General features: G+C 38.7%; 1 long non-coding RNA gene across 1 annotated transcript in view; it reads left to right on the top strand.

The window, feature by feature from the left end:
- LOC126108872 (uncharacterized) overlaps positions 1–14,526 on the top strand; it is a 99,421-nt gene that overhangs the window by 52,216 nt on the left and 32,679 nt on the right. The window contains exon 2 of the long non-coding RNA XR_007523644.1: positions 4,044–4,121. This is a non-coding gene — a long non-coding RNA (uncharacterized LOC126108872). The remainder of the gene's footprint in view (positions 1–4,043; positions 4,122–14,526) is intronic.

Genomic DNA, 14,526 nt, shown 5'->3' with positions numbered 1-14,526 from the left:
AAGATATCATGAGAAATTCATCTAATGCCTTACTTAAATCACATAAAAGAGGTGAGGCTTTATTTTTATTCTCAAAGGTTGTTATTACTTCATTCACAATTGAAAGAACAGCAGTGGTGGTATTTTTTCCCTTGTGGAAGCCAAATTGACTATTAGAGAGTAAGTTATGCGACTCAAAGTAGTGGTTCAGTTGGTTATAAATAAGAGATTCAAGTATTTTCAAGAAAATGGGAACTATTGGAACTGGTCGGTAATTTTTGAGATCATGTTTGTCCCCTTTTTTATACACTGGGTAACTTTCGATATTTCTAGAGTTGTAGGATAGGCTCCAAACTTTTGACACCTATTAAACAGAAAGGCCAATGGTTCACTAATTATATGCACTGTTTTTTTAATTATGTAATTGGACAACCAAGAGCAGTCCATGCTCTAGAAGTTTGAGCACTTTGCCACTACCTTTGTAATCTCAGAGGGTGCGATTGTCCTCCATTTAAATGTATTGTTTGCAGGTTGTTGTTGCTTAAGTAGATCACTTGCATTAGTGGTTGTTGTTTCAATTTTGTTCCTAATATAATTTACAGAGTCCATGAAAAAATTATTAACTTTATCCGGGTCAAGAGCTATGCGATATTCATCATTCCTGCAATGCTCTTGTGCAACAGCATTCCATGCAGCTTTGCACTTTTAGGAGCCCCTTCAATGTATCTATTGTATGCTGTTCTTTTTGCCATTCTAAGCTTAGTTCTGTAGGTTCTCTTACATTCAAGATATGCTTTGTACAAATCATCTTTCTGCTCCGTTCCATCTTTATGAGAATTTTTATACATGTGGTACAACGATAACATATTTTCCCTCATATTGGTAAGTTTATCTGTGTACCACTTAATGTTTTTCTTTATAGGTTGGCTTTTAAGATTGATTTTTATAAGAGGAGAACAAGAATACCACAAATCTAAATAATTTTTAATGAAGTTCTTAAAAGCAGTTTGTTTTATTTATTCCCACTTGACAGTTATATATACAGTCCCACTTAATATCTCAGAGTTTCTGAATGAACTGGTTTACTACTTCTTCCTTCTTCCCTCTAACCCACATTACCTTTTCCTTAGCATTGGCACCTGTGTTTGGGGAATATGCTCAAATTCAGTGCATTTGTGTGGATGCTTCATACCGTAGATTCGACAGTTGTGCCTGTTCACTTTCACAGTACTGTGAAAAGTTACTTGGTCGCTAAAAATGAAGTGTTCAACAATGCCATACCCACCCCATTCACTTGTTACAACTGTGAACAAATCTCAGAATGCTTGTCTTTGTTGTTGCCATTGAGCTTCTGCACTAACTCCAATTTTAATGGTTTCATAGACAGCTTCTGTAGCAGGACTTTCCACACTGTCATTGGTGTCATTTCTAGTTCACAGGATGCACGATGCGCCGATTTCCTTGGACTCCTTATGAATGTCTCTCGTAAGTGCTCCACATTCACTGCACTCACACTAGGATGTCCGCTTCTCTTCGCCAGGCACAAGCTACCTGTCATAACGAATTTGTTGTGGCAGTGGTACATGGCCTTTCTTGTTGTTGGCTTCTTACCGTACTTGGTTCTAAACATAGGGGGAAAAAAAAACTTTCAGTGTTTCTCTTCGAAATGACATATGTGTGATATCTGTACAGTGTTTGGTTTCTGTGCAATAAATAATTGAAACTCTTCCTAGACTTTATGTACACCCTGTATTTTGAAATCTCCTGTGTTGGCAAACGTATAATTGTTATATCAAATATTGATAGAAACTGCTTACCAAGCATCAAGGAAGACATTAACACAGACGAGGAAAACCTAGTCAAGAAAAACTTTTTTTTTTTTTTTTTTTTTTTTTTTTTTTTTTTTTTTTAAACTGGAGTTACATTAATCTGCCAAAAGAGAAGAAAGTAACAATATTATGAAAAGGAAAGTTACCACTCACTATAAAGCAGAGATGCTAAGTCATAGCTAGGCACAACTAAAAGCCTGTCACAAACAAGAAGGTTTTGGCCAGTAAGGCCTTACTGGCCGGAAGCTTCTTATTTGTGACAGTCTTTCTGTTGTGCCTATCTGTGACTCAGCATCTCCACCATACGGCGAGTGGTGACTTTTATTTCCATAATATTGTTATATTCCATCCTGGATTTTCCTTATTTGAAAAGAGAAGACAGGTTGGATGAAACAATGCATACTGAGATTAAATAGAAAAAGTTCTCAAGAGTTCCTGGAGCAAGGAGGAGATGAACAACTCAGTAAGAGCACTTGATTTTCCTTTCATTCTTTCCATTTAAATTCAGTTACTATTCCTGCTTCTGTACTTTCTTCATTGGAAAGAACCTGAAAAATGGCGCTGTTATACTTCACTGTGTATGCCTGTATCTACAACTGCTTGATAAATAAAAATTATATCTAATGTTATTTGACTGCAATTCTGTATGGGGTGTAATTTTTGCTAGCAGAAAAGTATTTAATTCCGGTGATACACTATGGCCGACCACTACTTATATTTAGGAGGTGAAATTGCCAGTGCTGCTGATTGTCACACACAAAGTGAGGGGGAATGAGGAAGGGAGATATCTCATAACTTTGTTTGTTCCCCAAGGAGGAAAGATTGATAGCTTGGGGATGATTGGAAGAGGTCCCTCAGACATCAGGAAACTAATGAATTCGAATATTTTTTTTTTCGCCCCATACACTTACAAGTGTCCATCAGCAGTACTTGAAATTCCACCTTCAAAAGGTAATTACTGCCCACCCCATCTGTCTCTTTGTAATTTTATATACAGTTCAGTCACATTAATGTGAGCACTGCCTATGTTTTATATCAACATGCAGTAACCGCTCACAGACGGCAGATGCCAGCATTAGCATTGGAGTATATATAAAGTGGGTCGAGGGGTGATGCAGAAAAGAGTGCAGATGTTGTCGTAATGCTGAAACAGAGCTATTTATCGGACTTCATTGGTTTTTGGGCCAAGTGTAGAAGCATTTCCAAAAAGGCTAAGATTGTAAACTGTTTACATGCCACCATGGTGAAAGTATACCGTGCATGGTGAATTAGTGCCATTCAAAACTGGCATGCAGGCAACTGTGGTGCAAAGATATGTGTGGGTGAATGAATATGCAACTTTTGAGCAACTGACCGGCCAGATGAACCAAGGGGCTACCAACTGTGTCTCCTCAATGACCATTCAACAAATGTTGATGCATATGGGCCTCTGCAGCAATGGTTTGGTTCATGCATGTATTCTGGCTGCTGTCCATCATTGAGAAAGGCAGGAATTTGCATGCCACTGAGTGGCAAAAGATGGCCTTTTCAAATGAATCGTGTTTTATGCTCCATCAGACAAACGGCTTTTGGCATGTATGGCACTGCAACAGTTGTTGAAGGGTTCAGGCCGGTGGTGGGGGTTTATGGTGTTGCGAATATTTTTGTGGTCTTCCCTGGGTGATTTCATCATTCTGGAGAGCACAGTGGTTCAACACAAGTAAGCATCAATCCTTGGGGACCACATCCACTCATACGTGCAATTTATTTTCCCTTGGCAAAATAACATCTACCAGCAGAACAATGGAGTATGTCACACACTTCGTAGTGTAAGTGTGTGGTACCACGAGCACCAGAGGGAGTTCACTGTGCTCATGCTCCCCTGCCTCCCCCCACCCCTTCCCTGCCCCCTCCTCTACCCTAAGGCTGAATTCAAAACCCAGTTGAGAATATGTGGTGACTACTTTGATACTGTTTTTGCCACGAATCTTTGGCCCTCGGCTGTGAAACATAGCACAGTTGGCCACGATAGTGGATCTGGAGTGGGTCCACATCCCTGTTGGTACCTTCTGGAACCTCACTGACACTCTCCATGCATGTCTTCACTGTGAAAGATGGCTATTTGGGCTTTTGACAGGTGGTTACAAGTAGTTTTGGACCAAGCAGCTTCCTCAAGTTAATTTTACTGTAGATAGAATACTTGGGCAAATTCCTGTGGTTTTGTTCACAACAATTTTCTTTCTTGTTTTGTTCTAGTGGCAGATTGAAGGATTTGTTGAGAAGTACAAGAGAATGAAAGATGGGGCAGCTCTTTTGAAAGGCAGTTTACATAAGGTAAGGTGGCGTAAACCATCTTTTTAAACACAAGAACATGATAATGAAAACCTATCACCATTATGCATTACAGTGTGCTATTATACTCCGAAAGATACAAGGTACATCCAAAAAGTTCGATGAATGGTCTCAGAAAATAAAGAAAATGAGAGTTACAAAGTAATCACCATTAGCTACAACACATTTGTGACACTAATTGTAAAGCTATTGAAAACTGTTCATAAACACTTCTTGTGGAATAGTTTTAAGTAACGTGGTCATGCGTTGTTGGATTTATCGCATCATTACAGGAAGTGAGACTGGGTGCTACCAGTACGATCCGGAGACTGAGTGACAGACATTTCCCTCACCTCCCTCAGATAGAAATTCATGATAGATCAAGACTTTGCTTTTGAAAAAAGCAATCGACATCCTTTAATCTTGGATTTTGACGGAAGACTCTTTTTGGGAGGTGGAGAAGACAACAAACATTGTGCCACGGACTGTCACTCGGTCTCAGGATCTTATTGGTAGCACCAGGTCTCATCACCTGCTATGCCACAGATATGCAACGGTGTGTGACCACAGTGCTTTGAGCAATTGCACAAGAAAATTTGTTGACAGTTTCCAACAGCTGTACAACTGATGTCAGAAGTGTGTTGTAGCTAACAGTGGTTACTTTGAAGGCCAAGACTTATTTGGTGCAGCTCCTCTTGTTTGTCTTTTCTGTACAGATCTTTTTGTTTTTGTATAACTGCTGCAATCTATATCCATTTGGCTCTGTGTGCTATTGTCAAAAATTGTTCTCCCTTTATAATGTTACCCCTCCCCCTCCCCTCCAACTTCCCTCCATTACAAAATTGAAATGTTTTTCTGGTGACCTCCTCCTTAGTATTCACCAACTGTGAAATCCAAAAGGGAAAGTATTTCCCTTCCAGAATATTGCCCCCAAGGGGATGCCATCATCAAGCCGTATAGTATAGGTGGATTATAGTGATGTGTTGTGTTGATTGTAGCAAAATTGGGAGTTGCACATGCTCCTAATTTAGAAAATTAAAAGTATGTGCTCTGCAACACTTGCCATCAGAATAATTCCTAATATGAATGAAATATTTTCATTTACTTGTGGATTTGTGAATGTTTTCTAAGGCAGTTAATGGGCAATGAAAAATGTCTACACCCAAAATGAGATTATTAAAGAGTTACATGTGTCTCATCACCCGAAAAATCTCCTGTCTTAGCCTTTTTAAGAAAGTGGGGACATTGACCACAACCAAACATTCTCTCTCTTCAATCATAACTTTCTCACAATCAAATGTACCACAACCATAATATAAGAAGAATATGTGACCCACATTAGGATCTGATGAATTTTTCTGTAGTACAGAAATGTGTGAAATAGAACTAGCACTGAAATCTTTTAACTTGCTTGAAAGTAATAAAGATTCCTAAGAGATAATAACACGTTATTTGAAAGTAAGAAGAAGAAAATTTTGTGTAATAATCATGTTATTGTCTTACTTAATTTTTAAGGCAGAAAAATTTGGAATGTAGTCTGATTTGTTCAAGTTATGTCTTTCTGGTTTTGTTTGTACATGATTAACAATGCATTCTATGTTATATAATTCATAAAAAAGTTCTTTAAATTTGAGAAATCCAATGCAATGTTTATGTAATCAGGGAACAGTGTTATATGATTTGTAATAAAGTCTAATTTTATATTTATTTTTGATTGACGTGTATGTAATACTAAATTAAATTTTTTGAGAGTGTCCACCTCCGGATACACACACACACACACACACACACACACACACACACACACCACAAAAGCTACTATCATCTCCGCATGCTCAGAGTGATATGTTTATTTCTGGATCTTCAAACTAATCTCACCACTTCTCTTCACGATCATTATATTTTCCTGCTCCTGCCTGCACCACACATATATTCTCACATATTCAGTGGCATAAGTTGCAAGATCCCTTGCCTTTTGATACTCTGAACTGTAAAGTGTCACACAGCATTACAGGAAAGGAGAGACAGAGCTGTCAATGTACTATATGTTTACAGCTATATGTCTACACCTTAAAACAAGGAAGGAAAAGAGCAATTCACAAGAATCACAGCCAGTAAAAACATTGCTCCTGATGTGCACATTTTTGTATGACATGATGTGGAGTTGTAAATGGATTTAGTAACTGATCTGCAATTTTATTTGTCCCTCCTACAGCGTTTTAAGCTTTTCACAACTGACACTTGCATTTCTACATGCATGTCAAAGTAGTATTAGTGAATGGAGATAATACAAACAAGAGTTGAGATGCCACAGTTCGAATGTATTAGACTTTTCTGAGGGATGTTCAGTGAGTCACTAAGGAGCTGAAAATTGCATCTCCAGACAAGGATAAGACAAAAACTGAAAGCATATTTGTTTCTCAGTATTAACATGATTTTATGTCTATATGAGAAATATGTTGTGTATTAAGGTAGTCTTTGTAGCTGCACTAAGATCCATATAATTTTTCCTATTGTTTCCAACTGTCAAACATTTAAGTAAAACAAAAACCATTAACCATTTGGTCTAGTAATAACAGCGTTTCTGTGTTGATGGGCTGGACTAGTGTGATCCTGTTTTACACCCTTTATTATGAAGTACTAGATGCCACTGAGGCCAACCATTCTCGAACCGGCTGTGTGACAGTGTTAACCCATCGGCCCTGCCAGGTGCCAGGAAAGTGACTACTGTTTGGTGGGCGTAACACTGATTGTTTTCTTGAGCGGTGAAGATTTCATTCTTTTTGTTACCTCTACTAGTTTCAAAACTGTGGTAGGCATAACAATAAAATATTATTTTAAATGTAAGATGAATATAAGCTAGCTGTCACGTCATTCCTGCTTTCTGTTTATGGTCCCCGTACATTAATACCAACAACTAAAAATGTTGACAGTGAATAGTGAACCTTTACTGCTGCAGGTAAGTGATAAAAAAATTAAAGTTTTTATCAAAATAATTAATGATAATTATATGATAGAATGTTCAGATGTAATACAAACACGTATGATGATCTGTAGGAACAACTCAGAGCACAGTTTGTGAACAGTTAACAATATAGATGAACAAAAGCAAAAGTCAGTTTTTCATGTTCTGTCCTCATCATTCTTATGTTACATTTCCACATATTGCTCACTGTGTGTATGCTACTACAAAAAAAATGCGTTTATGACCTTAATGTGCTGAATTGAAAGCAAATACTACAAAGATATTATTGTGATCATGTATTATTTAGAATCTTGAAAAAATGTGATTAGAAATAAAAGAAACAGAACTGTATAGCACAAAAAGAAATGCTTGAAGCCATCTGCTCAGAAATGGATAATAACTTGCATTTCCTATTTTTTGATAATGACACAGAAACTAAATTTTGTTTGTGACACAATTTCCAGTTGCTGTGACAACCATCTTGGGACATTGCTTAGCTGCAACTTTGTATTCTGCATTTGCTCTCTCATTGACAGAAGATCGCAGTATTAGTGAACACCAGTTCTGTGGAAAGTTGTCCAGTAATGTATGCCAAAATAAATACTATAATTGATTTTGAGTATCTCTTCCTTGAAGTCAAATTGATGACCACTCTCAGATCTTTGATAAATGTTTATTACCGGTAAAAAAAAAAAACCCACAATCCGAAACAGTAGTGTGACAGTGTTGATGTAAACACGGAGCATTTCATCAGATGTAGAGTGACGTATTAACATAATCACAGTATTCCTGGTGCTTACAGTTTGATACATCCAGTTTCCAGGAATGTAACCCATGTCCACTGTCTTTCATAATGTTGACACAATTACACAACCCATATGCTGCCTACTGAATGTTTCCAAAAAGTTAAAGGTAATGCATGTCACTCCAAAGACTGTAGAAAAAGAAAAGAAAGATATTAATGAAGATGTTAGGTGGGCTGACTTTTGATAATATGAATGCAGATAGGTTAATCATGTGAGAGATTGCCACTGACTGACTACTTTGGGAAGGATTGGTCTTATAAAGGGTGGTGTAAAGATTTTTGCTGCTTTCGGAATCCTGTAATTATTTGAAAATGACTAGGTTAAGTTTTACTACTTTGGATGGGCTGTATACTCAGACCAAAACTGGGTTTATGAAATATGTTGTGGATTATTACATTAGAAAAATTCATGCAACCACTTTATTCATCCATGTTAGGAACACCCCAGCTAAAAGTTTGGCAGTCATATTTAAATGTATGTTAATTTTATTAAGTTTCTAATTAATTACTTTACATATTAATAAAGGATGCCATTCAGTCCACAAAAATGTCTATGATAATACACAGGTGAACTTCAGAAGTAAACAGATATTATGACACCAAAGATAATAGTGTGCCTGGTTCCAAACTTTAAGTATGTATGTATTATAATTGAATTATTTTCCAGTGAATCAAAATATCTTCTCACATAAAATGGAATGAGTGCTTTCCGGTGAGTGTTGTCACTGCTTCAGATTATTCTGCTCAGCTCATTCTAAATTTCCTATCTCGTATAATAGTGAAGTTTTCAGTTGACAACTTTTGATTAGTGCAGTACCATGTGCCACAGCATCATCAGCAAACAACCCCAGATTGCTGCCCATCCTGTCCTCTAAATCATTTATCTGTATATAGAGAACAACAGTGATCTTATCACACGTACCTGGAGCACTCCTGACAATACCATTGTCCCTGATACTGGGTTCTATTACTTAAGAAGTCTTCGAGGCATTCATATATCTGTGAACTTATTCCATATGCTTGTACCTTCGTTCAGAGCCTGCAGTGGGGCACTGTGTCAAATGTGTTCCAGAAATCTATGGACTCTGCCTGTTGCCCTTCATATGTAGTTCACAGTATATCATGTGAGAAAAGGTTGATCTGAGTTTCACACGAGCAATGCTCTCTCAAGCTGATTTGTGGACGTAATCTTCTCAGTCTCAAGAAAATTTATTATATTCACACTGGGAATATGTTCAAGGATTCTGCAACAAACTGAAGTTACTGATATTCGTCTGTAATTTTGCAGGCGTGTTCCTTTACCCTCTGCCACTTGGGACTTTGTGCTGGATGAGAGATTCGCAATAAATGCAAGCTAAATAAGTGATAATGCTGTGGAGTATTCTTTGTAAAACCAAACTGGGAGTTCATCCGGACCTGGTGCCTTATTTGCTTTTAAATCTTTCAGTTGTTTCTCTGTGCCAGGAGCCTGTCCGATGGTCATATGACTGTATATTTGTATGATTTTGCTGTGTAAATGATTTCTTGGATATGAAATTTAAAACTTTGGCTTTCGTTTTGCTGTCTTCAACCGCCACACCTGACTGTTCAACAAGGGACTGAGCAGAAGCGTAAGACGCACTTAGGGATTTTACATAGGACCAGAATTTTCTCAGGTTCTCTGCAAGATCTTTTGCTAAGGTATCACGGTGGTAGTTGTTGTATGCTTTGCACATAGATCCTTTTGTTGTTGTCATTTTTGCGGTCACTTTCGAACTGAGGGTGCAATAACCTCTGCTTCCTCAGCATCATCCAAATTTCATTATTAAACCATGGAGGGGCTTTTCCATCCTTTATCCACTTACAACGTGCATAACTCTCCAGACCGTGACTTACAATCTGTTTAAACTTTACCTGTAACTCCTCTACTTGCATCTTACTGGAACTAAGTGACGTTAATTCACTGGCTAAGTGAGATGCTAACAACTGCTTATCTACTCTTATCTACAAGAAACACTCTCCTAGCCTTCTTACTTGATGTAATATCTTTCATAACCATGGTTAATTGCTAGTTATGATTGCTAATCCCCATTTCTATACTGATACTGTCAGTAAGATCTGGCATGTTTGTAGCTACAAGATCTAAGATATTTCCATTGCGTATGGCCTGCCAAGCTAACTGCTCAAAAGAGTTTTCAGAAAATGTTTTCAAAATTATTTTGGCCGTCTGTCAGTATCCTCTGCAATGAATCCATAGATAAATCAGTCTATACTCAATAGGTGAAAGTCACCTCCAACTAGTATTGCATGGTCTGGGAATTTATGCGCAACTGATTGTGGTCTTTCTTTGAAGATTTAAGAACTGTCACAGTGGAATCGGGTCGCCACTAAAAACATCCATCTGTTATACGGGACCAGATAACTTCACTGTCGCATTCCACTTCAACCTCAATAGAGGTAACATTTTTGTCAGCTGCAGTGAACACTCCCCCTGCCTTGGAGTCTAATCTGTCTTTACGACATATGTTCCCTGACTTTCTAAATCTCTCAGATCTTTCCACTTTATTTTGCAGTGAGCTGTTGGTCTCAAGAATACTTTGAGCATGAGAGCTTTCCTGTAGGGCAGGAAATTCAAGAAATTTTGTTATGAATTCTTTGACGGTTTACTGATAAAATTTTGACAGTCAAAGTTTCTTTATACCTAAAGTGGTCTGACATCCTTTGCTGCGTATTGACTGGGGAGTGTTCTTCAGAGTACTTCAAACTACTGTCTAGTCTAAAAAACCCTCATGTGCACTTCATAAGCACTCTGCTACCTGAGTAGCTGCTTCCTTCATGTAGTCCACCCCCTGACCTGACAAAGGGAGTGTTACAAATCCCCACCAGATAATGCAAGTCTAGAAATCTGCAGTCAAGACAATCACAGAATCAACGAAGCCTTTGGTTGAGACCCTCCACTCGGCTCCAAACCAAAGGACCCAATCACCCCTGGGAATAATGCTGCAAATTGCGAGCTCTGCCTGCACCCCACACCGAGGCTAGCAGTCTTCACCACCACCACTTCCTCCTCCTCCTCCTCCTCCTCCTCCTCCTCCTCCTCCCCCCCCCTCCTCCCTCCCCCCTCCCCTGTCACCTGTATGAACTGAGTATGGCGACAGAAATCATTGGCGCCGATGTGAGCCACAACTTGCAGACTACTGCACCCTGCATGCTCGATAGCTGCAGGCAGAGCTGCCTCCACATCTTGGATGAGGCTCACTGAGACACTACCGAATGCACATTATCTTTCTTTCCAGCCCTGAACAGTGTCTGTCTAAGGGGCTCCACAACACACTTAATTTTGGAGTTCCCAATAACTAGTAAACCCCTCCTCCTGTGTGCCTGCCCATATCCTACTGAAGCAGCAGCCACATATTTACTTAAAGGGCGTATGGGTGAGGCCAAGCGACCAGTCTCCTCATTGGCTCTCCGCCTTGACTGATGCAAATGCATTACCTCCCTATACTCACCCTGCGGTGAGGGTCAATCCACCGCATCATGTACACTAGGAGGTGCCTGGTTAGCAGAGCCCATGGGCAGAACAAGTGACACCTGAGGTGTCCCATACAACACGCCAGATTCTCCACTACCACTGTACCCTGAGGCAGCAGTCTGAAGGTGACCGATTGTAGCCAGAAGCGCCTCAAGCTGTTCGCGGAGCACAGCCAACTCCTCGTGCATCCACATACAGGATGCACACACCCTAATCATCCTAGTAAGACCAACTGAGAAGCAAACTATAAAAGCAGGTAGAATCCCAGGTACACAGCTTGTTACCCTCCTGATGTGTCACAAATGGGTATTGATGCAATTCTGCGCTACAGGCTGAAGGATTTTTTTCCTTACAAAAATATGAAATTAAACCTTTTAAATAGAGCAGCATATGCTAAATTTAGTAAATGTACCACAAGGAAAAGAAGGAAATTCATGAAGACTTAACTTATTGCTCTGTACGATGACTGGTATGTTGTTGTATTAATAATAAATGAAAAATGGAAATGACATGACAACTGGCTTTTATTCATCTTATATTGAAATTAAGATTTTAATTGTTAAAAATCAGATAGTGTTGAAACTAGCAAGGGCAAAAATAAGAATAAAACCTTCACTTTCAAGGAAATGTCAGTGTTCTGCCACAGCAACAATTGTGACCTTCGTGGCACCCAACAGACCTGGTGGGCAGAGACTGGTATGCAACCAGTTCAAAATTTTGGCGACAGTGGCCTCCAGTGCATTAAAATGCTCTGGGAAAAATAAAACTTCAAATCAGTTACTAAATCAGTTTGTGAATTCCACATTATGTCACACATAAATACATCCATCCTGAGGAATATTTTTACTGCTGTAATGCTTGTAGATGACTTTTTTCATTCTTTGTTTTATGGTAGAAGAAAATGAACCTTTCTGTTAAGCTACTGATTTTAATTGGAGTTAGTCTTATGTTAACTCCTAATTCAGGTCAGTTGGTATCTCACTTTTTGTTTGCTATAGGGTACAGTATGGACCCGTGTGAATTGGTAGTATATTGGCAGCACTGTGTCTTCTTACCTTTTATGCTGTGTGACAGGCTTTACAGTGCATCATAACGAAAAGGCAAGATACTGACCATGCCCAACCCATTTACAACTGCTGCCTGCTTCACTCATACCTACATACCAACATGCATCTCACACTGTTATTGTATTATTATTTATTTCTATTCCTGTCTTCATTTTAATCTCATCCAGTTTTCTTATTGGTCTTATTTACATCTTGATGTCTTACTACTGTGCTTCATGTAGCTTTATCCTTCCTTCGCTATATTTAATCTGGTTTTGTCTTTTCCAGTTTTCAGAATATTGCCATATGTTTTAATGCTCTGTTACTATTTTTTTTTTTCTCCACAATCGATTTTTGTTCCTTCCATCTGTGTAAATACAGAAAAGTTTCCCTACCCCTATACCGAACCCACTCCCACATAACTGTTTCTGTGTTGCTGCTTAGTTTGTGTAATTGCTCCCAAACAGCTTTCCACAGTGATTCTATGTTATAATTCTGTCATTCCACAGCCCTCACCAACTCAGCCCTACACAATATATAACTAAGTCCTAAACATTTTGTCACTACCTCATCACTGCCTGTAAAATATTTCCACTCTGCTGTACCAATTACCACAACACATTGCCAAATTTGAAACCCACGTACTGCAGGAACAAGAGCAGCATGCACAGTGCCACCTTAAAAACTGTAAAGTCTATTCACTTTGTACACTTATATTGGACTACCACAATCCAGCACCACTACAGTAACCTCTGTCAAACCTCCTTTACATCAGTTAATAGATGCCTGATCCCATCTTGCAGAACTACATATGCTACAATCTCACAAGCTCCCGCCCACCATCCTACCAAACCCAGCACCTAAATAGTCCTGTAACATAGTAGTGAACCTCTCCTCCAAAAGCCTCATTTCAAAGGGGCGTATCTTTTGCCACATTCACAAATTCAGTCATTCTGAGCTTGTTAAAGACCTACTCTCCTTCCTAAAGTGGAAACACTTTTTTGCTACCAACTCAAAACTAGTACTGAACCCAGCCTTACTTGGTATACTCTTCCATCTAACTGTGATCCTACAATACATCCCTCCCCTCCACCTTCACTCTCCCCACCCCACTTCCTGGATCATCCTGTAACCTCAATTCTTGTCTCGCCATCATTTCTCCGAACTCACATACGCAGAGAGAAGCACAGTCTGGTGCTTAAAAACTGATTTCCACCTTAAAATCACTTCTAACGGAATACATTTCTGAATAAATAAAGAATATTGTTTGTGACAGCAGCGCACTTTCTGCTCCACCTGTACAGTCCTTGTTAGGGTGTGGAGTACATGGACAGTTTGATAATTGGCTCATTCCATTTCAAGTGTAACGGGAGTCTCTGCTGGACCATTTGTGAATGTAATGAAATTTTATCAGAAGGTTCCACAATGTCTTGAATGGATATGTACTAATATTCAGCTCCATATCTCCTTTGGTTCATTTCTACAGCCTCTCGTAAATAGGGTTCCCAAGTTTGCACCACCTACACACATGCCAAAGTGTGAACTTTGGATAACTTTTGTGAAACGTACTTTCAGTTTACAAGCCCTTGCTTTTGTACACTTAAACAACTTTTTGTGCTGAATTAGAAGACATTATCATTGACATTTTTAAATGTAAACTGTAAGAGCCGTAAGACTACAAAATTGACAGAAAATTCATTGTGTGACTTTGAGAGCCCATCTTTAACCAGTCACAATTCACAATTTAATCGACAGATTTGGTCGACAACTGTGCTGTCTTCTTGTGCTTTTTGTTTGATAGCCTTGGGCCTTTTCTGTCAAATTATATGCTCCTACCAATTTGGTGTAAATGTTTTGGGTGCCAAATTTGTGTAGTTTTTGGAGTCTGTATCTCAACTGTATGTTCTTTAATCTTTATAATCTTTCTGTATCTAAAAAGAGAAGCCTTTCAACTTCAGAGGCACTGTAGTTTAATTTTTGACTCTTGCCTGCTTATGACTGAAAAAAAAATTGCTCACAGTTATTACTTTTCATACACATTTTTATGCTCAAACGTGATATTAATGAATAAACAGAAAGAA

Source organism: Schistocerca cancellata, chromosome 11 (assembly GCF_023864275.1).
Source record: "Schistocerca cancellata isolate TAMUIC-IGC-003103 chromosome 11, iqSchCanc2.1, whole genome shotgun sequence".
Lineage (NCBI taxonomy): Eukaryota > Metazoa > Arthropoda > Insecta > Orthoptera > Acrididae > Schistocerca > Schistocerca cancellata.
The sequence above is the reverse complement of the archived record's forward strand: the minus strand, read 5'-3'. Positions and strand labels throughout refer to the sequence as shown.